Source organism: Mirounga leonina, unplaced genomic scaffold, assembly GCF_011800145.1.
Source record: "Mirounga leonina isolate KUSES-001 unplaced genomic scaffold, KU_Mleo_1.0 Mir_94, whole genome shotgun sequence".
NCBI classification, from domain to species: Eukaryota; Metazoa; Chordata; class Mammalia; order Carnivora; family Phocidae; genus Mirounga; species Mirounga leonina.
The window spans coordinates 16,704,742-16,729,158 of NW_023270855.1; the positions used below are offsets into that span (position 1 = coordinate 16,704,742).

At 38.5% G+C, this 24,417-nt stretch overlaps 1 protein-coding gene across 1 annotated transcript in view; it reads right to left on the bottom strand.

The window, feature by feature from the left end:
- Positions 1–24,417, bottom strand: part of CNTN6 (contactin 6) — a 586,479-nt gene that overhangs the window by 423,790 nt on the left and 138,272 nt on the right.

The following is a 24,417-nucleotide window of genomic DNA, read 5'->3' on the forward strand; positions in this document are numbered from 1 at the left end:
ATAAAATAAGGGCCATTCTGCCTGATTTTTGAGATTTGCAATAATCCTCCTCCTCCTATTACAATAGTCTTTTCAAATAAAAGCTCTCTCTTTACCTAAGTCTGAATTTTTTTTTGACACAGTTCTAGAAATTCAGAAAGGTATGTGGCTAGGGAAGATAACTGTCCTTGAAAGGACCTCACACTGTGGTCATTTTTCATAGGCCTCTTCTGACATTGTTAAAAGCATCCTTCATAACTGAATTTTAATGAATTTTCAGGAAAAGAGGAGTAAAATACAATAGGCCACACAGTTCCTATCCCAGAGCTTAGCACTTGGGGCTAGAGTCTAATTGGCAGGTTTGAATGCAAAATATTTTGTGTTTAAAAGTAAAGCAGAATTATATAAAAAGCTCAGGTGATTATGAACAGATTTTTGAAAGCGTGTGAGATATGAAAAGCTCTTTTCATTGTGTAAGACTTTTCCATGCCCTGTGATCTATAGTAATGCTGGCTACCAAATGCCATTAGTATCCCCAGTCATTGTAATGACCAACCCAGTTCCACCAAATTCCAAAATTCTGCCTAGAAAACCATCCTGCCCCAATGAAAAGCACTGCACTAGAAGATATTTCTAGATAGATAGAAGATTCTTTCTTGCTTGGAAAAATTTTAGAAGTCTAAATCATTGTAAAGAATAGGTACAACAATGGTCTGTGTGCAACAATGTATGCCTTTCATTAGTCTAAACCAATAAATCCCTGAAATACAGGGATGTGTGTGTATGTGTATATATACCGCACCTCACTCCAGAAACAGTTCAAGAAGTAACACTTTTTTTAATCCTTTGATACATTTCCAAGGCTGGTGGATAAACAAGTCAACATAATCACTTTTTTAAAAATAGGAAATTTAATCCTTTTAAAGGCCATAGATGTCTAAATTGTATAATTAATTTTATTCTAAATGTATTACAAGAGTGTATTATATACAGAAAAGGTCGAGTAATTAACATTAAGGGAAATCATTTGATGCTGTTCCCATTCATTTAGTCAGTCACTCAGGTCGGTCAGTCACTCTAAAGATAATTGAATACTGATGCAAACAATATAGTCCTAAATAAGCTGGGAAATGCTCATGAAACTTAGATTTCGTTGGGAGGACAAAGGTAAATAAAGGCAAACACACACACAAAAATAAAACCGTCAAAAAGACACATAAAAGAATAACAAATGCTAAGGAGACAAATGAAATGGAGCCATGCTGCAGAACAGTCAGCTTGCGGTTGCAGGTGGAGTGGCTAGAAGAAGCCTTTCTAATAATATACCACATAAGATACATCTGAATATCAGGAAAGAAGCAGATGTGTGAAGATTATGAAGAAAAGCTGGTCAGGCAAGGTGGACAGATTGTGCAGTGTCCAGGCAGAAAGAAAGAAGTTACCCATGTAACTAGGACTTGGTGGGCAAGGAGGGCGGGTTACAGGAAGTCAGAGAGATAGGCAGGGCTCAGATTGGAGGTTACTTAAAAGTCATGCGTTTGTAAAAACCTAGCACTCTACATTACTCAGAAAGCTCTGAAAAGAGGTGGTGTAGCTCATCCACCCATGCATCCCTACATCCATTCATGCACCCGTGCATGCATTTATCTATTCATCGTGCATCCGTGCATGCTATCTGCCCATCCATCTGTCCATGCATCCATGCATCTATTTGCTCATAAACATTTATCACATTCTACGCTGTTTGTTGGTTTCTTTTAAATCATGAATATAAAGTCCCAATCACTGACTGCAAAGAACTCATGGTCCAATGGAAAAGAGTTTACTTTGTAATTAAGAGAGAATCAGAGCCCCTACTTCTTTTTTGTTTGGTTTGGTTTTAAAGATGTTATTGATTTATTTGACAGAGAGAGAGGGCGAGCACAAGCAGAAGGAACGGCAGAGGGAGAGGGAGAAGCAGCCTCCCCGTGGAGCATGGGGCTCAATCCCAGGACCCTGGGACCATGACTGGAGCTGAAAGTTAGATGCTCAGACAACTGAGCCACCCAGGCGCCCCAGGGCTTCTCCTTCTGTCACTATGTTGCCTGCTGGGAGTTTTACCCAGGTGAGTTGTCAGCCCCTCGCAGTCACATACTAATGACTGTGCTGTCTGACAACAATCACGCCCTTATCTTCGGATAACTCACAAGATAAAGCCTGTGACTGCCGCATCAAAGCCAACTAATGTGCCTCACTCACTTTATGAGAACACATGCCTTTGGATATAGCTTTAGACGGGGACACTGGTGGTGACGATAAATAGATGTATTACATTGTCTGCCTAAGTGTACAGATACACAAATAGATAAATTCAATTGGGAAAAGGGCAGGCCTTGGGATATCAGCACCTCATCCCTGAGAAAGCTGATTGCTAGTGCCTTGACAGAAGGAACCTATTTATTTGTTATTGTCTTTTTAAAATTTTTTTTAAAGATTTTATTTATTTATTTGAGAGAGAAAAAGAACATGAGAGGGGGGAGGGTCAGAGGGAGAAGCAGACTCCCCGCCGAGCAGGGAGCCCGATGCGGGACTCGATCCCGGGACTCCAGGATCATGACCTGAGCCGAAGGCAGTCGCTTAACCAGCTGAGCCACCCAGGTGCCCGGAACCTATTTACTTGTAACAAGGACCATGCAAGGCTGATTTGACAACTTCTGAAGTAAATATTTTAAAACCGTAACAGAAGAAACTACTTCACCTCGAGTCCTTGTAAACCAAGGGAAGCTTGTCATATGACATTTTCCCCTCAGTGACTTTATGTTGTAGTTCCCCTAAAGGCACAAAGTATTAACTAGATTTGATGGCTTTATTATTTAGATTCTATTTTGAGGAAGACAAATGGGGGGTGGGGGGAGAGAGTGAACTACACAGCATGCTCATTAACAGATAGATTTTTCTAACTGTTTCCTAAATGGAATTTCTGGTTCATCTAACCTCTATTTTATTGCCACCCGTATTTGCTGGAAAAAGGTTGAGGGCTTAGCATGATATCTTAACTGTGATGATTCTGCTGTAGAGAAAAAGTTAAAATGTCTTTAGCTGAGGAATGGAGAAGAGATTCACTAAAGATATCTTGCTGTGCAAATACAGAAATGTCTCACCCTATTCTTCCCCATCTTCTTATAGAAAAAAAGAACAATCTCCTCAAACCTTCACCTCTAAAAATTGCCACTGTGTTATAAAATCCCATAGAAATGATGTAGTTGACTCTTTCACTCAGGGTCAGTTCAGAAATGCTGGTATCTAAATAATAATACAGTTTAGGCTCCCTGTACTTAGAAACGAAACAGCTAGGATTTACTCCCCCCCCCCCCCCCCGCAGTGTTCCTGAGATAAATCTTTCCAAGAGAATCAAGCTGTTGTTAAAAGCATGTCACCATTTTGGCTGGCTTGAGAGTTTAACAGCCTAAGGTCAGAGTTAAATGAAAGATTGTTTGTGGGGGACGAGGTGTGGTAAGGAAAACTGGTTCCTGAATCCTGTCAGAGTGGACATCCTCTGTACCACAGAAACATTTTGGGGCTGAGGTATGTTCATCTAAACCAAGTTTGAAAGGCTTTTATCATTTGAAACTAAAAGATTTCAACTAGAATACAACTCAAATAATTAGGCTTCAAAACTTACCTTCTTCTTAATGGCCAGTCGTGCACTTTACCTGAAGTACACGTGCATTGAAATACTAAATAAATAATTACGATAGTGTTCTTTAAAGTTAGTTAAGTCATGTCATCAAATTTTATTTAATATGTATGTATAATATATGTAATATGTATAAGGCTCTAATAGTGAGAATAGGAAGGTTAATAAGATGTCCTTGAGCTTGTAAATGGGGGTGAAATTCCTGGCAGTACCTTTCTCTAGTATTGTGATGCACAACATACAAGTATCTATGGAGAATGAGAAGATAAGACAGTGAATGTATGGGGTCACAGTAGTCATGATTTTAACTGGTGCCTTCAGTCACATTCAGAGTCAGAGAAACATCCCAAGAGTTTTCAAGACTGTAATAAACCAAGTTCTCTGAGAAGAGTCTGAAGTGAAATGATGTGATAAGTTCCTCACTTATATAGACCTGTCCTTGGAGAAATCCAATTTCAAATACTTGGGAAGCTATCCAAAGAAAACAGTCCAATAACATACCAGGAAATCTATAAATCCAAGATGTTAAATGTCAACCCACTGTTAGTTGGATATAAAAGCTTGGCAATTAATCTCTAGAGACAACAGTTGCCATGTATTGGAAAATGCTTATGGAGTGGAGTTGTTAATCAGATGTATTTGGCAGATAGGACGTGTTAGATTAACTAAAGAGCTGTTAAAAATTATCAGAGCACCATGCTCCACTCAGGTTTATTAGCTTTCTTACCGGGACACAGGGGGTCTAGTCTAAAAGAGAAAAAAGAAAAAAATGGCCTTAGAATGTGGGAATTTCTAGCATTCCATGATTAGTCATAGAGATTTGATTAGAGAAATATCTAAAGAAAACCAAATTGTCACTTCAGTACTCATGGAGGTACATTAGTTTGGTGCCATTCTACATCACAGACTGCTCCCAGACCTCTCTAAAGAAGGAACTATTCTTGATTCACAAGACAGAATCCTCAGGCCAGCATTCAAGTTCCATCTAACCACTCACTGTGTAATTTTGGACAAACCATTTAACTTCTTTGAGCTTGTTTCTTTATCTGTAGAATGAAAAAAAAAAAAATCACACTAACAGCACCAAGAAAAATAATTGTAATTTATCTCAAAAATATTTTGGGTACTGAGCCAAATGAAATAAATTAACATGTTTACTAAATTACTAGTTCTCTGCAGGAGGTAGTTATCATATTTAACGTCCTGTCTCCTACATTTCTTCACATTTGATCATCACCACAAACACGTGCCCACTGGTTCATCTCTAATGTGGCTTCTTCTCCATCCTCATGCCCAAGCAGCCCTGCTCCCCTTCCACACAAAATCAACCCATGCTCTGAACCAAACGCCACTGGCTTTAAAATAAAACTTATCTACAATTTCTTTGACAGCTTTACATAATGCCCTTTCCCCTCTTCCTTCATTAAAAGAGCCCTTTTGTAAAATAAATAAGTAAAAGAAACCTTTTATTTAAGAACATATCTTTTTTTTCTTTTCTCCTCCTTCATTAGACCCAAAACAAGGCAAGAATTTTTCTTGCCTCTCCTCCCTCCTCTACTTACTTGCTCAGGAAAAAAATGCACTTTATAGGTTTTTAACTCTTCTGAGCTTCTTCTCAATTGGTAAAATATATCATGGCGCTTGGGGATGATTACATTAGGTAGGATTCGGATGGTTCTCCTTTGCCGCTGCTCCTCCCATCCAGCGTCTAACTCTGACCTGGGACTGAGCTCTGTCAAAAGCTTCAGCTGGGCTCCCTGGCCCACAGGCTTCTGGGTGGGTTTGGCAGGACACGGGAGGGTTTCTCTCCACTCACACCTGAGCTGCCCCTCCCTTACCACTTCCCTGACAGTAGCAGTGTTTCTCTATGGCTCCAGTCTCTGCCTGGTACCCCTTTTTTACAATCTTCAACTGGACTCCCCACCCCTTCAGGCCTGAGTGGTATCAGCTTCTCATTTTTTATTTTTGTTAGACTTTCAATACTTCACCAACTGCTAATGATTCCCATAACCCTTCCCACACTCTGTAAAAATGTTCATTTTTAAATTCTCTTCAATTAAGCCCTTTTAATTAAGCCATCTTTTTTTCTGCCAGTGTTGATTGATGCGTAAAGCATTTAATACAGTGCCTGTCACATAGCCAGCATTCAGGAAATATTGACTTTTTATGTGTAACAAAATAATATATAAAATGATGAAATGATTAGTTTATTATTATTAATAATCAGTCAATATATACACTCCTGAGCAACAACCCTAAATTAGTGTGTCTATTCCAAGACTTCCAAAGACAAAGAGCTCTGTAAAACTTCATAAAGACCCCCTAGTTTAAGTAGTTTGCCAATAAACATAATAGGATCAAACTTGTCAGTTTTTTTTAAATTGAATTCAGTGTTGCAGCTCCTGTTTTAATTAGGGAATTTTCTGTTTTGTTTTGTTTCATTAAGCTGAGTTTTGAGTTCTTTTATTTTGTCTGGTTTTGTTTTTGATGTAAACAATTTTAGTTGAAAAGACCCCTCAAGTTGCATGTGGTGGATTAAAGGCAATTTGAAAAGCAACAGAAAGGAACTGGGATTTTAAGTGTATTTTTACAGTTGAAAAGCATTTGCATGAAATCCTGTCTCTCTCTTTTATAATGCTGTGACCTTCCATGACAAAACCACTATCTTATTTGAGAATCATGTGATAAATAAGAATAATATGCACTCAACCCAAATCACTGAGTTGCTGTGAATAGCAGTTGAGTTAACATAGGTACAAAAACTCTATTTGTGTAAAGTAATTCAGTTACAAATATTAACTGAGCACCCATGTTATAGGCCAGATGCTCTAAGGTTTTGAGAGGATAAAGATGAGTTGGCCCAATCCCTGTTGGCGGTGGGCAACAGTGGGGGTTGGCCCCGGGGTGGGGGTTGGCCCCGGGGTGGGGGCAATTAGTCAATAACATGCATTCATTTTCTGAAGCTTATTTAACAAAGCACCACAAACTGGCTTAAACAACAGGAACTTATTTTCTCACAGTTCTGGAGGATAGAAGTTTGAGGTCAGGGTATCATCGAGGCTGGTTCTTTCTGAGGCTGTGAGGGTAAGATCTCTTCCAGGCCCTTCTTCTTAGATGGTTGTTTTTCCTCCATGTCACATTAAATTGCCTTCCTTCTAGATGTGTCTCTGTCCAAATTTCCCCATTTTTTACAAGGGCACTAGTCATATTGGGGTCCATCCTAATAACCTCTTAACTTATTTACCTCTAAAAGACTACCTTCCAAACAAGGTCACACTCGGACATACAGGGGGTTAGGGCTTCAATATATAAGTTGTGGGGGTGGGGCACAATTCAGCATATAACATAATAACTACAGAGTGACCATATGCTGTGATAGAGGAAAGCACAGGGTACTTGGAGAGACTCAAGGTAAGATGTTGACCTGAAATTATTAAAATTGTCTTAAGCCTCATTTTTTAATTTCTGTATTTAATTAGGTCTAAGTCATCTTGTGTTTTCTCAATATCCAGGGCTTTTCTGAATTAATCTAACAAATATACAATCAATTCATTAATCTATAAGTCATTACATTATTTCCTTTCCAAGTATTTCAATGGGACTGAGGCCAGGATTCAAATCCCTGTTAAGGCACTAACTAGCTAGGTGACCTTGAGCAAACTATTTAACTGCTCTGGGCCTCTGTTTTTCTCCTATGAAGCAAGGGTTCAGGTAGTAAGCTTACTAAGATATCTTTTAAACCCTTATATTCTGAGGTTCTAATTTATTGTATGGATGCTGCTGCATACCAACAAAGACCCCTTTCTTTTTGAAGAGTTCAGCTCTACTAAATTGGGTAATAAATTTACCAAATTCTATATTTAAAAATGCACAGGTTGAGTATTTACTTGATTCATTTAGAGATGAAACATTAATATGAAATATTTAATCTTCTGGGAGGAGACATTCAATTAGAGTGTTCAGAGTTTCGACTTTTAATATCATGGCTCTGCTTAAGTGAAAAACAAAGTGGATACTTAGTTACGTTAACTTAGGGCCTTCAAATACATCTACCATTTTATTTGGATACTTTAGGCAGAAATTTATTTCCCAGAACTATCTGGTACTTTGCTTTGATTTTCTACTTTATGGTATGTATTTGTTCTTGAAGGGGTCCAGAATACGCCACTGTGGCCTAAGGATTATTTTGAGCTGAAGGCATTAGAGATTCAACAGATATAGGAAGAGGCTTCCGTGTACTCACCTTATCTGCCTAAAAGCAGAGACTTATAGAAAAATTCAACTGTCATAAATAAAACCTCCCTTAAGGAAGGATTCCCATACCAAGGAAAAAGAGTGACTCCTGTCACTGGGGATGAGACACTGCATAAACAGACTTTATTAAAACAAGACTGCCTTCCATTAGTTCCCCCTGTATATTTCTCAGTCATTCTCTGCCATTTATTTTCCCTTGAAATCCTAACCCTCTCCCCTTGTTAAGCTGGTATATAAGACCCAAATTCAAACTGCTTCTATGAGTTAGAGTTTGTGTTCTTCTTGAGAGGTGCACCTAAGTGAATAAACTTTGTCTTTTCTCTTGCTAATCTGTCCTTTGTCAGTTTAATTTGCAAGCAACCCCCCCACCAAACCATAACCAATTATAAGAGAGGGTAGAGGAAAAGCATTTTCTCCCCAATATTCTCTGCATCAAACTGACAATTTTGGAAGTATTTGACAGATAAATATATTTAATTAGTTAATCTAACGGCTAGAGTGGGGACAGTTCAAAGTCATGCTTTTAAAAGTAGAAGGATGCACAGTCCTCATATTGGTTATTTGAGAGACTATTACAGAAAAAGAAATGTTGCCTATCTTAGCAAAACAAGTGTGAGTCATGAACATCAGAGCACATTCTTCTTGACCACAACTCTGAGATGTTCCCTGAAGAAATACCGCTGGTGCAGAGTTACAGTGATAACAAATCAGCATCTTCAGTGGAGTAGGGCAATGCTGCCTTGGGGAGCACTCCCTTCTGATGATAATTCCACACATTACACTGAAAAATATATTAGCATTCCAGTGGGTTCAGTGATATAGGTGTTCAAATGTCCCCCTACTGTGAGTCGGCATAATGCCCTTAGAAACACAAGTTACATCCCCAGCTTGCGTTAACTCACACCAAATTGTACATTTGGAGAATCCAATTTCTTTCAGAATTCGAAGAAGCAAAAGGAAATGTGACTACCTGATGAAAATCATGCTGAGTAATAAAATAGCAACTCCCTATATAAAGCTTGTGTGTGGAATAGTTTTGCAAGTTAGCAGTATGGATGGGGGCTCTCTGAGGGGCTAGATATTAATACAGAGATGGTTATGAGTGAGACAGACTGATCAAGTAGAGCCTGAGTGAAGGTCACTGGAGGGGGAGTTTCATTTGCCAGGTGCACTTGGTGAGACCTGAAACTTCAGTGGGGACCAGGCTAAGACGTATTCTGTCAAATTTTCCTCAACAATCTCTTCAGATATGAGCTCGCCATTTATCCTTTCTTTCCACAGCCACCTTTGTAGGGGACTGCTGCTGCGTGTCAAGCACTATGCTAGGCACAGGAGACAGAGAAATGGGCAAAACAGACCTGGTTTCTGTTATCATGCAACTTTTCACATGTAGGGGGACAAGTGGAGTATGCCTGGAAAATGGAGGAGAATGTGGAATGGGTACAGGTGTGCGGAAACCTCATGAATGCAGACCCTAAAAGCTAGACCAGAAAATTACATTTCACACTGGAGTCAAAGGGATCTGTTGAGGGAATTTAAACACAAAGAAAGCATATCTTGTCCTGCATCTCAGAAGATCATTCCAGCAGGCCTAGTGAAGGGTGGATTCACGGATATATGGAAATAAAGAAAGGAAACCTCATTTAAAATGGAGCCGGGAAGTTAGGAAGGGGTTGCTGTCATGCACATACCACTCATGGAAGCCAGAACAACCAGCAGAAAGAAGAAAGATGGGGGTTATCTTTACAAGGGAGGACATTGATCACATAGGAATTTCATCTCCTACTTTTATCAAGAAGAAGGAAGATCCTTTCTGGCCTTAGCAACAAGGTACTAACTATGCTTGCAGGTAATGAGAAACCACTACAACAACCTCAAGGGAAGAACTCCTCTATTTTCCTGCAGCGAACTTTTGTTCAAAACAGTCCTCCCCAGGGGCACCTAGGTGTCTCAGTCGGTTAAGCGTCTGCCTTTGGCTCAGGGCATGATCCCAGGACCCTGGGATCCAGTCCCACATGGGGCTCAGGAGCCCGCTTCTCCCTCTACCCTTCCTCCCGCTTGTGTGCTCTCTCTCTCTCTCTCTCTGTGTCAAGTAAATAAATAAAATCTTAAAAAAAAAAAAAAAGTCCTCTCCAATCTCTTCCTGAAACTTAATAAAAGCTGGCTGGTCTCCTTGGACCTGCCAACCTCTATGTCCCCAATTGCAATTCCTCCACTACTCCCAAGTAAACTTGTTTTGCTAGTAAAAATAACTGGCTATTTTATTTTTAAGGTTGACAAACAAAGTAAAATAAAAATCCATAATTTTCTTCCATGGAAATTCAATTAATAATGGCTAATAATGGCATTTAACTTTTCTATGCCTTGATTTCCTCACATATGAAATAGGTCGGTTGTACTAGATCAGAGGCTGGCAAATGAGAGCTCTAGGGCCAAATTTGGTAGGCTGCCTGTTTTTGTTATTGGAATATGTCATGCTTATTCATTGTGCATGGTCTATGGCTATTTTTGCACTACAATGGAAGAGTTGAGTAGTGACAACAGAGACTATGTAGCCCACAAAGCCTAAAGTATTTACTATCTGGCCTTTGTAGAAAAAAAACAAAAAAACAAAAAAAGCCAACCCTGCACCAGATAATCAATTGGGTTTTTTCCAGTCATAATATTATTTGAGTTCAAATACTAAACTAAACATAACTACCTCTATAACCATGATCCACCTTTCTTTCTCAGGCATGCACTATTTCTAAAATAATAAATACACATATATAATAATTTGGGATGTTTCAGGTAACTGAATATATTGGTTAACTGAGAGTCACACATGCTTAAAATGTGGATTAGAAAATTTCAAATACTTGGAAGCTTAAAAAATACATTAAACCTTAAATCTAGACTTACTTGAGTTTAATATCTGAGGGTACAAATTATTTTGGGTGAGGTGAAATAATGAATATTTAGTATAACATACTAGAAAATAGAATATGTAAGACCAAAGGATCGAATATAGCATAAGAATGATACCTTAGACATGATTTACTAAATCAGTCCCTGACATCTCCTTTTCTAATTACCACTCATTTAACTTCTAAACATGTTGATGTTTTAATTGCTTGTATGACAGCGAATGTGATGACCAGACACACCTTTACAGAGCCATTGAAGGATAGCAGAATTGCTTAGGGACCTCTTCCTCTCAGGGACTCACAGTTTATTGCTATTAATAATGGAAATACATCATATTTATATAACATCTTTCCTTGGAAGAACTCATTAGATCATTTATTCTTTCAAATTTTTACTTAAAGTTTCATGGCTCGTACTTATATCAAAAGTTCTTAGAAATACGGAGAAACAGATCATTTTTAGCTATGTTTTATCTGTGGGGAAATTAAAGGCCAGAAACCACCATTTATTTTATTTTGCTTCTTTTTCTTTCTTATTTTTGTCACGTAGTGACAGAACTAGTTAAGCGCGGTGTATTCAGAAATGAGATCATTTAGACTGGGATCTACCTCCTAAACTAGAACTGAAATGACATTTCCTTAGTTGGATTAAGACAGTAAATGTTGAGATTAGAAAGCTGGCTTCCTTTCTGATTTACATGAAATTCTGAAGCTCTCCAAGACAATTTCTGATAAGAGAAAGATGGATACAATGCCCATGTAGGTAAATCCCAGGGGTATTCCAATGAGTGAGAACATAATGGTTCTAGTAACAAAATCTCAAAGCTTTATTGATTTGCCTGCTTCAATACTATGCTTTGCTGGGAATAAATTTTTTCCTTTATGACCACTCAAGTCCTATAGGTTATTCTGAGCTTAGTTCAAATCTTTCCCTTTCCCTGAAGCACTACCAAGCCCCCCAGTCCTACATAGTTTTCAGGCTGATCTAGATAATGTTAGCAAGCATTGAGTGTTTACTATGCTCCAGGCAATATATTATCTGATTCTAACAGCAATCCTAGGAAAGGAACTATTAATTTTATTATCCCTATTTCATAGGTGAGAAGATTGACCTTGTACAGTGCAGGAGAGGAAAAAAAATGATTTTCCCTCTACTCTTCTAGGGTCTTGGCAGACACCCTCCCCCCCAGTAAAAAACAGATTAACAGGAGAGAAGCAAACACGTTTAATAACATGTATACCTCTCCTACGTGAGAGAGATACCCAGGAAAACTGAGTAACTCTCAGAAATGGCACAAGCCATCACCTTAAACACCACCTCCAGCTAGAGACAAAGTGAGATGTTGGAGGGGTTATGAGAGGTTTCCAGGAAAAACACAACAAACAAGGGTATGCAGATATGTCAATGCCTTTTCCATGGATAAGAGTTTCTAGAGATTTAGTCCTCCTCCTCTTCCTGGTACAGAGAGACACCCTAATAAATGGAGATTTCCCTTATAAATGTAAATGTCTTATAAAATGGTAACCTAAACTGTTTTCAGAGCTTTTTTCTATGTTTGTCATTTCTTAAAAATAATCAGCCTAAAATAATCTGTATAACAAAAAAAGGCATATTTTTTGGGGGGGGCAAATTCTGTTCCCCTTTACCAGTAAGTGGTAGATAAGGATTCAAACGCATGCACCCTGACTCCCAGGTCTCTACTAGCAGCTATTCTATTCTGCTTCCTAACTCATCCGTCCCTTATGCCCTGCTCATTTGATGTTTTGTAAATAACCTTATACGTTTATTGTAATTTAAATAAAGCATCTGTGCCTTTTCTCCCCCAATAGTATGCCACTTGAGGATAGTGACTGCCTTATCAGTATCTGGAAGCTAGGTACATGTGTACAAATATCTCCCAAGCGATGTAAATAAATGAATGTGTGAGTACCAGTGTGCCTGTGTCAAAGTCAAACGCAAATGTCAGAGGTTTTACAAAAGTAATTACGAGTCTTAACCATCCTTAAAACTAGGAGTTTCTCCTCCCTTAAACACCGGCCTCCTGTTATGCTCATCCCTCCTCCAGAATTCTTTAAATTCTACCTACTGCCATAGATATTTGAATATGTTTTAGCTCCCTTTTTAACTTATTAGCTTCCTGAGCTTAGGATCAAAGTTTTTTTTTTTTTTTTTTGGTCTTTTATCTCTACTAGTTTTTAACAGACTGCCTTATATATGATCTGCAAAAACAAATCTCTGCCGGATAAATGAGAAAACATCAGTTGATTTTATGTGATTTGTTATTTTGTTGCTTTGGTGATGCAAGTCATAATCTTTACCTTAATGATCAGATCCTTTTCTTAATCTAGAAAGTGTTCCAGATTATGTAAGATCTAAAAGTCCAAATAACACTACAATTGGAGTTCTGCTTTTAATGCTTAACCTTGGGGCCTACAAAAAGGTATATCTAAGCCATGAATTTGACTAGTTTATGGCCGAATAGTAATATCCAACTGAGGTCACCTTGAGGTCAGGAACATTATCTTCTTCCTTTGGAATTCACATTATTATTATTTTTTTAAATTAAGTGACTCTGGATATAAAGAACACTTGGTCAGGTTTCACCACATAACACATTGTATCTACAAGAAGAAATGAATTTTTCAAACTGGTGACAGGCTACAGAACCATATGTCATTTTTCTTTTTGTTCAATTTATATGTAGACATGCTTTTCTTTCTTCTTTCTGTTTTATTTTTTAACTCTCTTCTGTCCTTTGCTTTCTGTATAGTCCTAAAAATTTTTGATGAACAATACTTATAATCCACAATCATAATTTTTATTAACATGTTTTCAGGCAGAGTTTAATTTTAATTACTCAAGCTACTCTGCTCTGACTTTCTAGTAAAGATAATTTAAGAAGGAATAGGGATGTGATGCCTCAGTACATTACTTTTTATTAAGTTTTGCAAAGAAGTGTGAAGATTATTAATTATCGGGTTTTTAAGGTGGGAAACAGAATTTTTTACATGTTCAAAAACATCTACAAAAATTATCTTCAGAACTCATACAATGCACTTTCTCTCCCAGTATTGATGAGGATCAGAGTGGATAACTCTGGAGTCAGGCTGTGGGCTCTACCAATTGTCCCATTAATAATAAAAGCTAACACTGATGGTGTACTTATTATGTTCTAGAATCATGTTTTACACAGATGACCTCATTTATTCTAGTTTATATGCAATAACTTGTTTAATTAAAGCAGAAATACCAGTAATAGAGGAAAAGAGTCACAAAGGAAATAAGAGTAGAGGTACCCAGACTTGTTGAACTCATGTTCTTACTTTGATCAGTGAGAATACTTGCATATACAAAAGTCATGGATGGTTAGAATTTTGCAGGAAGTCTGTGCAATAAACAAATTCAACTGCTTCATTTAAAAAATTAGAATCGGTTCACCCAGTTGAGGTGATTTGCCTAAACATATTAGCAGCTGCGTCTGTTAATCTAAGGCTTTCAAAAATCCACCTCAAAACTTCATGGATTGAATCAACCACACTCTGTTATATCTCATAATTGGGCAGTCAGTGCTAATTCATGGAACAATGCTTCTGCTTACTTTATATCTTCTGAGCCTGGAATGTTCGAGATGCTTCTTCATTCATATATGTGGTACCTCAGCCAGGATGGGTGGAACCACCAGGGGATTGTCAATCACTTCTTTTCTACTTCACCTTGTGTGTGGCCAGCCTGCACTTCCTCGCAACCTGGTATCTGGCTGCCAAGAGGGAAGACGCTGAAGCCCTGATCCTTTAAAAGGTAAGGGCTGAAACTGTCACTTTTGCTGCATTCTATTGGTTACAGCAAATCACCAGTCCAATCTAGACTGAGAGGAGGGGAGGAAGACTCCATTTTTGATATATACATCGGTCTGACATTAAAGAAAATAATAGTTACCATCCTTCTAGATTATCACAATAGTACAGCTGACAGGAGCCACATTCCCCATTCTATTTGGTTTTAGTTCTGTCTCGAAACTGTGCCTTTCCTCCTTGTATTTTCATAGCATTATACCTGTTGGAGAAGACAAATAGAGTTTCTGATCTCTTCCATGACCTGAATCCTTGCACGGATGCTTTGTTAGACCCATTATGCATACTACATAATTCTATGTTGATGTTTACTTACTCCTTAGTACTACTCCCTCTCCTTTCCAGACCACACTTTTTAAAGTTTTAAAATTTACCTATCTTAGAAGTAAAGGGTGAGACGGACCTTGGAGAAAACTTAAGTGAGTTATTATTTACTTAGAGTTTGCTATCTGCCATACTGCTTTGTGGAAACCTCACTACAAATGTGAGAGAGAGATATCGCATGATAGCTGAGGGCCAGAAAGTTGAGGTCACTTATCAAAGGCTACACACCAGAAGACAGAACGAGGAAAGGAATCCCAATCTCTCTATCTTCTGGACCATGGCCTTTTCACACGCCAGGGTGATAAGAAAGTGGAGGAAGTTTACCCTTTCAAGAAGTCTGGCAATAAAATGAAGAGAAGGGAAGGAATGTGGAGACAGGGAACAGAGAAAGGGAGAAAAGAGAAGGCAAGAAGAGGAGACGAGAGTAGGAGAGAGTAGAGAACGGGAGAGAGAGAGTCCTAGGGTTTAAAAATACTTTAAAAGGATGGTGTCTTGGGGATTAGGGAGGTTGATCACATCTGACAGCTAATTTGAGTCATTAGAGATTGAGAGATAAAATATTCAAATAAGAAACCGGTTCCTGGAGGGAGCAATATCCCAGAGGAAGCCAGAAGCACATGCTGCCTGGGAAGATGCTCCTAGGGCAGAACATGTTGGCCTTGGCAGTGAGGATGGGCATTTCCTCCTCAGACAGTGATGACAGAAGAGGATGACGGAAGGCCTGAGGACTTTGGGAGAGGAGAGGAGGAAAGCTGAGAGATTCTTTGAGTGATTAAAAATCTCATTGAACACCATTTCAGGGTAAGTAGTCAAGTGTTGACTAAAAAAGCAAATGATGTTACCAAAAGCAAAGAAAAGTTAAAGAAGATGTTTCTGTATTGCTCCTTAAAGAAAACTGGCATCTTTCAGAGAAAGGAAGAAAGAATAACCACAGCACAAGACACTTCACTTTTTAAAACCTCTAATCTTTAATTTTGAAATAACCCCTAATATCAGAAAAGGATGAGTAGTTAAATTAGAGCTTAATATTGTTGAGTGCTAAATTCTCCAATTATTTCCTGTCTTCTGAGATTTTCTAAGTAGAAGATTCAGTCTTCTCAATATTTAAAGCAATAAAACACATTCTGTAGATGATATTAACATCCTTTACTTAGAGTGCACTGAACAGGAAGAGGTCAAGTTCAAGAGAAAAAAAAAAAAAGGGTCCACAGATCTTCAATGTTAACCAAGCCTCTGCTGTCTTTCCAATGTTTGGCAATGCCTCAGCCTTTCTTAAAGAAAAATCTATGTAACGGGTTGTACAAGGCTTTGCTTTTCCTCTTTTCAAAAAAGTCTCTTTTTAAAAAGAGCTTAATAGGGGCGCCTGGGTGGCTCAGTTGTTAAGCGTCTGCCTCAGCTCAGGTCATGATCCCAGGGTCCTGGGATCGAGCCCCGCATCGGGCTCCCTGCTTGCCAGGAAGCCTGCTTCTCCCTCTCCCACTCCCCCTGCTTGTGTTCCTGCTCTTGCTGTCTCTCTGTCAAATAAATAAAAATCTTTAAAAAAAAAATTTTTTTTTTAATTTAAAAAGAGCTTAATATTTCATCAGGAAAGACCAAAAAACAAGCTTCAGGAAATTAGCCATAAAGGCATTAATGGGTCTCTATGAGAATGGCCTACAGCAAAACTGAAGAGATGTCATCCACTAATCTTAACATTAGCTGACATTAGTTTTGTAGTAGTTATTGCTAATATGAATCATGTGTAACAGATTAAATTATATTTATTTGCTATCTTTAAAATTCAAGGAGACGTTTTCTCCCTTTGATATATACACTAGACATCCATTCATACTAACCAAGCTTGTTGTTTCTCTCAAGAGTGGGCAAGAATCATGTAATCACGCATAAACCATTTTTAGTGGGAAGAAGGAGTCTCATACCTTTTTTATTCCTCAGGCCTAACTCTTTCTTTCATTTCAGCAAATTTGAACACCAACATTTTTTTTTTGGAAAATTAGTGAATGTCCTCCACTTTCTCAATCACCCTACAAGCTGCAAAATCATTATTGAGACTGTTGTGGGTATGTTCAGAATACATTTTCCTTGGTGTGAAAGAATTCAGGATAATATGACTAGTAGTTAAGGTCATGGAGTCTAGAACTACCCAGATATAAATGCCAGCATCACTACCTACTAGTTGTGTGATCCAGGACAAAATGATCGTTGTTGGTCTTACTTTCCTCAAGGAGAGATAATAGCAGAGCCTACTGCATCGTTGTCATGAAGGTTAAACGAAAGTCATTATCAGAACATCCAGTACTATACTTTTTGTTTTATTATTTTATTATCTCAAGCATAACAAAGTACTATCAAGTTTAATCTACAGTTTACTCTATGTGAAATAATATAGCTGACTGAAAAATAAAAATAACTTCCAGTTTGGTCTGCACAATGCCACGTAGCTCAAATGTCACTTCTCCGATGAGGCTTATCTTATTTAAAATTGTTACCTGGGGCACCTGTGTGGCTCAGTCGGTTAAGCGTCTGACTGTTGGTTTGGGCACAGGTCATAATCTCAGGGTCCTGGGACTGAGCCCCGCACTGGGCTCCTTGCTCAGCATGGAGTCTGCTTGTCCTTCCCCCTCTGCTCTTCCCCCTGCTCTCTCTCTCTCTAAAATAAATAAATAAGATCTTGGAAAGAATAAAAAATAAAATAAAATTGATATCTGTACTCCACCATCTTGACCCAGTACTTAAAAAATTCCCAATCTGTTCCATTTTTTTCTACAACACTTATTTCCTAACCTGTACTACTTATTTACTCTTTATATTTTCTCCTTCCACTAGCATATCAGCTCCTCAAGGACAGAGATTTATCTTAGTTTTATTCGCTAATACATCCCAAGTGCCAAGAATGGTGCCTGGGATATAGTAAATTCTGTATAAATATTTGTAGAGTGAAGGGAAGAATAAGAGAAGAAAGGATGGAAGCAAGTACAATAGTTCTTATCCAAAAAGGAAAAAAAAAAAAAAAGGGTGGGGGTGGAGAGGAAAAATGAGTGTATCTTATATAAGGTTTAAACCATTTTAAGGAAATAGTAACATAATGAAAATGTTCTTTCTCCATGAGTACTTCTTTAACCTTTTATAGCTTAAACTGTGACAATGAATTTAGAGTTTTTAATAGTAAGAACTTCTTCAACAGAAGAAAAAAATAGCTTTAATTATACATAAAAAATAAACATAAAATGGATGGCTTAAATAAGGCCAGGGGTGCTTGTTCTGACCCATTTTGCTGATGTATTTTTTTTTAATTTTATAGAAGCAGTTTTCTGTAAATAGGGGGCCACAGATAGCCAGTAATCATCTCCCTCAGAAGGAACCCATAGAACAAAAAGAGCTCTCTTTCTAGTCCCAGAGCTAATCAAAGCCTACCTAGAATCCATTATCTCTGATTCTTAGTTGAGGGCATAGTCAATCTTGCTTTTTCAGCTCAATTACAGATTGGTTGTCCCTCTTCAGGTAGCAAAATAAGATATTCAAATTATTTAATTAGCATTTGTATTGGATCCAGAGGTAGAACCACTCGGTAGTGGTGGGGGTGGGGGGGGATGGGCGGAGGCACAAAACAACCCAATGTCTAAACCTCCACCAAGAATCCCAATAACTGGGTGGGCCAAAGTCAAACATGTGCCTCATTTCATCATTTGCAAATTAGAAAGAAATTCATAAATATTCTAGGAAAATGGTGCACAGAACCAACAATTAGGAGAGGAGGGTTCTCTACTAAGGGTGATTAATTTATTCAGTTTCAGTAAATTATTATTATGTTATCTTCATGGGTGATAAAATCTAGATAGCATTTTTATGAAAATGATTTTGTGTGCTACTTTCTCTACCTTCTCTTTTTCATGCCCCACCTCTCCCCACCCATGCTATATATAAAAACATTATTTCCACCAATTACATAATTCTCATATATACATATATGCATATATATAGAGAGAGAGAGAGAGAGATATGGTGGGGGGTGGTATTTTCATGGCACACCACATAGTAGTCCAGATTCCAGATATTTAGGGTGACCATGCATCCCAGTTTGCCAGGGATAGCCCTACTGCATCAATATTCCCAGCATACTTATTAATAATACTCTTTTCTTTCTCAAAAGACTTGCAGTTTGGATGATGAATATTGGGATCACCCTAAAGATATTGTAGTCCAGACACCAAGAGGAGGAGAGAAAAAGTTTCAAAGAGGACACATCATAGTAAATCTATCTTCCAAGGCCACTGTGTAGTACTATTGTATACATTGGAGGATTCAAGACTAAAAGCAATATTCACTCAAGGAGACTCCCAGTCATCCATACCCTGATTTACATCATTGCTACATCCTGAAAATGTCATTCAATTCATAGGTCCCAAGATTTCACTAATATGTTTTTATATTAACCCTAAGATCCTTCTATCCAAAGCTACTTGAACATTACTAAACAAAAAAATCTTTTTTTTTTTTTTTAAAGATTTTATTTATTTGTTTGACAGAGAGAGAGACAGTGAGAGAAGGAACACAAGTAGGGGGAGAGGGAGAGGGAGAAGCAGGCTTCCCACCGAGCAGGGAGCCTGATGTGGGGCTCGATCCCAGGACTCTGGGATCATGACCTGAGCCGAAGGCAGACGCTTAATGACTGAGCCACCCAGGCGCCCCTAAACAAAAAAATCTTAATCAGGCATGACTTCCAACACTTGAATCAAGAGCTAATGTCCGTTTGCTCCATATCGCAACAAAATTATTTATCCATGTCCAAAGCACAAAATATATTCTTAAAAACATATTTGTAGGTATTTATATTATTATAATCATTTAAATATTGGTGAAAAATAAAAACTAACCTGTAATAAGGAAAATAAACCCATCAGTTGAACTCAAAAGATTTTAAAAATGTAAATAGACTATTTCCCCTATAGACTTTATGCCACTGGTCGGGGGACAGTTTTATAGATTTTCTGTAAGCCATCCCAGTTAAACTCCCTTCTCCTCATTTGATGATCTTTTTCCTTCTGTTGAAAAATCATAATCACCCCTCCCTTTGGTGGCATATTAAGACATAATGAACAAACTAAAAATTTGTTCAAATAAGGTGAACATGCAGGCATAATAAGATCAGTCTATTGATTGTTGTTTAGTTACTGTTTCACTCTCAGGCAACGGAGAAATGACAGATTGAGGGCTATGAAATCATCAGCTTGCAGGATCATGTCATTTAAATGGGAGGATTACACAAGGCCTGTGTCTGCAGAAAATGACACTCCTCTCAAATTATGATTCCAGCTACTCCAGGGGCAGAAATGACCATCATCAATATGAGAAAATGTTCAGGATCGCAGGAAATGCTGTCCTCCATTTCTCTTCCCTTCCGACACAGCTCTCTGCTCTCCAAAAGGAGATAGCTGAGTAGTTGCTGGATCGTTTCCTAATGATTAAAGATGCCGCTCGTGTTACACCATACGTTTTGTTGCTTGTAGGTTGGGGCTCTAATAAAAGAAAGATACCTCACTACAGGAGAAACATGTTTAGGCTATGCCCTTTTCCCAGAACCTGATTAAATCAGGAGGCTTAAAAGAGTTTTGCTTTTAAGATACAAGTAGTTTGAGCCCTATTGGCACTGAGTTTAAACACTACAAGCAAAATATTAGTTTTGGGTCTGTGGTGTATTCATAGCCCTGAGTGTCTCCAACAAGCTTATCTGGAGGATTCTGTTTATGTGAAAGAAATTGCTATGATCAATCACTGTGTAGTAAGGGATCAAACAAAATGCTGAATCGAGAAATGTTTTCCATTGGCCCTGTTCAGCAAGAGACAGGAACAGTACAAGTGAGCTGTTATATATTCTGCAAGAAAACTACAATTTATGTTCTAGATTTTTTTTTCCATTGTTGATATGAAACCTCGTGTTTCAGGATCATTTTTTTTTTCCAGCTCATATTATGTGGTCTCCACAGAGCAGAAGGCAACTTCAGTGCCCAACCTTGGCTGTTATGAGTATTTTAGAAGCTTGTATCTTTCTTGAAATAAAAGAAAACCTCTGAAATTCTCAATGTGCATTGCAGAAATGAATTCAATTTGTTTCTTCTCTAAAGTCACAAGAGGGTGGCCAAAATCATTATCATCACTTCATAAATACATTGAGAAATTGAGAGAACATGTGGGTTATAGGAAGCTATTCAAAGAAATAGCAACAAAGAGGAAATAATAATTGAGTCCTAATTTCCAGGTATGATGATGAATCATATGGCCATATGTCCTTTCAAAATTTATTTCCATGTATCTCTTTATGATTTCACAGGGTAGAGCAGGCATTTGAAATTGCAGTGATTAACTTGGGCTCTTTATGCAGGAATAGCAACAGGCAAACTTCTATTTATTAAAAAAAATTTTTTTTATTATGTTATGTTAGTCACCATGCAGTACATCTTTAGTTTTTTTTTTTTTTTAAAGATTTATTTATTTATTTGAGAGAGAGAATGAGAGAGAGCACATGAGAAGGGGGAGGGTCAGAGGGAGAAGCAGACTCCCTGCCGAGCAGGGAGCCTGATGCGGGACTCGATCCAGGGACTCCAGGATCATGACCTGAGCCGAAGGCAGTCGCTTAACCAACTGAGCCACCCAGGCGCCCGTACATCATTAGTTTTTGATGTAATGTCCCATGTTGCGTATAACACCCAGTGCTCCATGCAATACATGCCCTCCTTAATACCCATCACTAGGCTCACCCGTCCCCCAACCCCCTCCCCTCTAGAACCCTCAGTTTGCTTCTCAGAGTCCATAGTGTCTCATGGTTCATCTCCCCCTGGGTGGGAGGGGACAGGCAAACTTTTAATATTCTAATGTTATATTTGTCCTTTCCTTTTCTTCAGTTCCCAGCCCCCATTTAGTCAGATACTTATAAATTTGGAGGCAAGTATTACGTCCCCTCACTTTCTGATGCACCAATTAGACCTTGCAATGGTTTCCCTATCTGGTACTCTTCTGGTATATAAACTCACGCTTCTCCATTGTAAAAGCCACTGTTAAAAGATTCATTTTTAGAGCAATGCTCTGAATAGGTCCTTCAACTGCCTGAAAGTTTCATGAAACTTTTCCTATAGAATAAAAGTAAAACTTCTTATCTAAGCAGTCAGGGTCCTCCACCATCTGGGTGACGCTGAATTTTTTTTTTTTCTCCTTGAGTTTCCTTCCTCACTTCGTTTTTTTCTCTCTCTCTCTCTCTTTTTTTTTTTTTTTTGTTCTTTAATCAAACCCTACACTCCAGACAAATACTCTTTATCCTGTAATTTTACTAACTTGTCTTTGGGATCCCGAAGGCCCTTTCTTGCTCCTGAACTTGCCTAGAATTTAATTTTTTTAGAGCATGGATGTTATTCTTCAAGCCTCATCTTTACCAGTACATTCTCTATGACATCGTTTCCCATCTTTTTGACTGGAGACAAGAACCTTCTGGTCTTTCATACTCCCACGGCCTACTGCCTGTTTTCACACTTAGCACTTTTTACAGCATATCCTAGGGTTTTATATGCATGTGTTAGTGTCCCTGAGCCTGCCAGACTACTAATTCCTTGAGAAGATCCTTGCCTTACCCACTTTGCCTTCTCACTGATAGTGATATACGTGTGGCAGGTGCTCAGTACGGTTTTGGTAAGTGAATTTAGAGAAGTATTTCATTTTTTCAATTCTGCTGAACTAATCAAAACTTACTGTAAGTTTCGGCTCCTCACTGAAATTCTTTCATTAAAAAATTAATAAAAAGGTTTACGATAATGCAGGTTAATGAGTTAATGTTTTGTTCTCACTTCAGGTGTCTGCATTTAGAAAGAGGCTTCTTGGTGGCACTGCCTTGGAGCTCTGGCAGCTTTTATAACATGGATAGAAATACATTTTTCTCTTCCCCTGCTGATTCTATATGATATTCAGCTTAGGGGGTTTGCCTTTACTGTTTTGCCCATGTAATGCCAGGACCCCTTTGCCCTCAAGGATTCAAACCCCAAGCTCTGCTGACCCATATCTTTTCTTCTTCATGGACACTTCACAGAGGCCTTCTTCCCACAGTTTAGTTTATCTTAGTTAAACCCAGACTGGGCCTCATGTTCTGAACAATTTGGAGAAGTATTTTCTTTATAAAAAAGGAAACCGTTCAGAAATGGAATATTCAAATAGACAATAATGAGACCATTTATAAAAATAGAACTCTGTCCCACAGTCTGCTGTGACCAGCCCAACATAATTGTAGAAGCCAACTGACCATCTATAGTAACCAATCCAGGAAGCCAAAAAAATAACCTCTTTAACAACGGGCTCAAAAGTTCTGTAAATTTTTAAGAATTGACAACTTCCCTAATTTTTGACCCCATATCCAGCAGAAACAGAAAGCCAAATATTCACCACTAACCAATCACATAGGATGCTCTGCTTCTAGTTAGCCTGACTACAGCTTCCAATCAGGGCACATCTGAAGCCTTCTCTTTTTGCCACTATTGAAATCTTTCCCACTCTTCTGCCTGCCTTTGAGACTCAGCTAAATGCAAGTGATGATAGCTGACTCCTTTGCTATATATAGCAAACTCTGAATAGATAGCCTTTGCTTGTCTTAATTTCGATTTATTTCCACAGCATACTGGTAACACTGGTAACTAGAATGTTTTAGAGAACACTCCTTGGTGCTCACCTGGGAAAGTGAGCTTGGTCTTGCTCTACACATCAGTTCTCTATTGCTATGTTAAAACCCATCCTGAAACTTAGTAGTCTAAAATATAACTGGTTATCATTTCTCATGATTCTGTGAGTTGGCTGAATGGTTCTTCTGCTGGCTTCACCTGTGCTTGCGGATGAGTAGCATTCAGCAGGTGGGTTGCCTGGGCTCAACTGGACTACTGGGCTAACTGGAGAGCTGGATCTCTCTCCCTATGTAGTCCTTCACTCAACAGTACGGCAGGGCCAGGGCAACCACCTAGGAACTCAAAGACAATCTACAGGGCTCACACATTGTCAGTTCTGGCACACTGTTGTTCAAAGTGAGTCACAAATGCAGCCCAGACTCAAAAAGGTGGACAATTCCTTTTAATGGAGGCTCAGTAAAGTCACACTATAAGAGGGCATCCATGTAGGAATGGGATACATATTTGACCAGTAAATAATCCAGCACATACTTATATGGCATATTCTGACCACTGTGTCTGCTTCTAGCATTGACTATGCAGCACCAGATTTCCTCTTCCCTCCCTCCCTCCCTTCCTCCCTCCCCCTCCCTCCTTCCTTCCCTCCTTCCTTCCCTCCTTCCCTTCCTTTCTCTCTCTCTCTCCTTCCCTCTCTCCTTCTCTCTTTCCTTCTCTCCTTTCCTCACCCTTCCTTCCTTCCTTCCTTCCTTCCTTCCTTCCTTCCTTCCTTCCT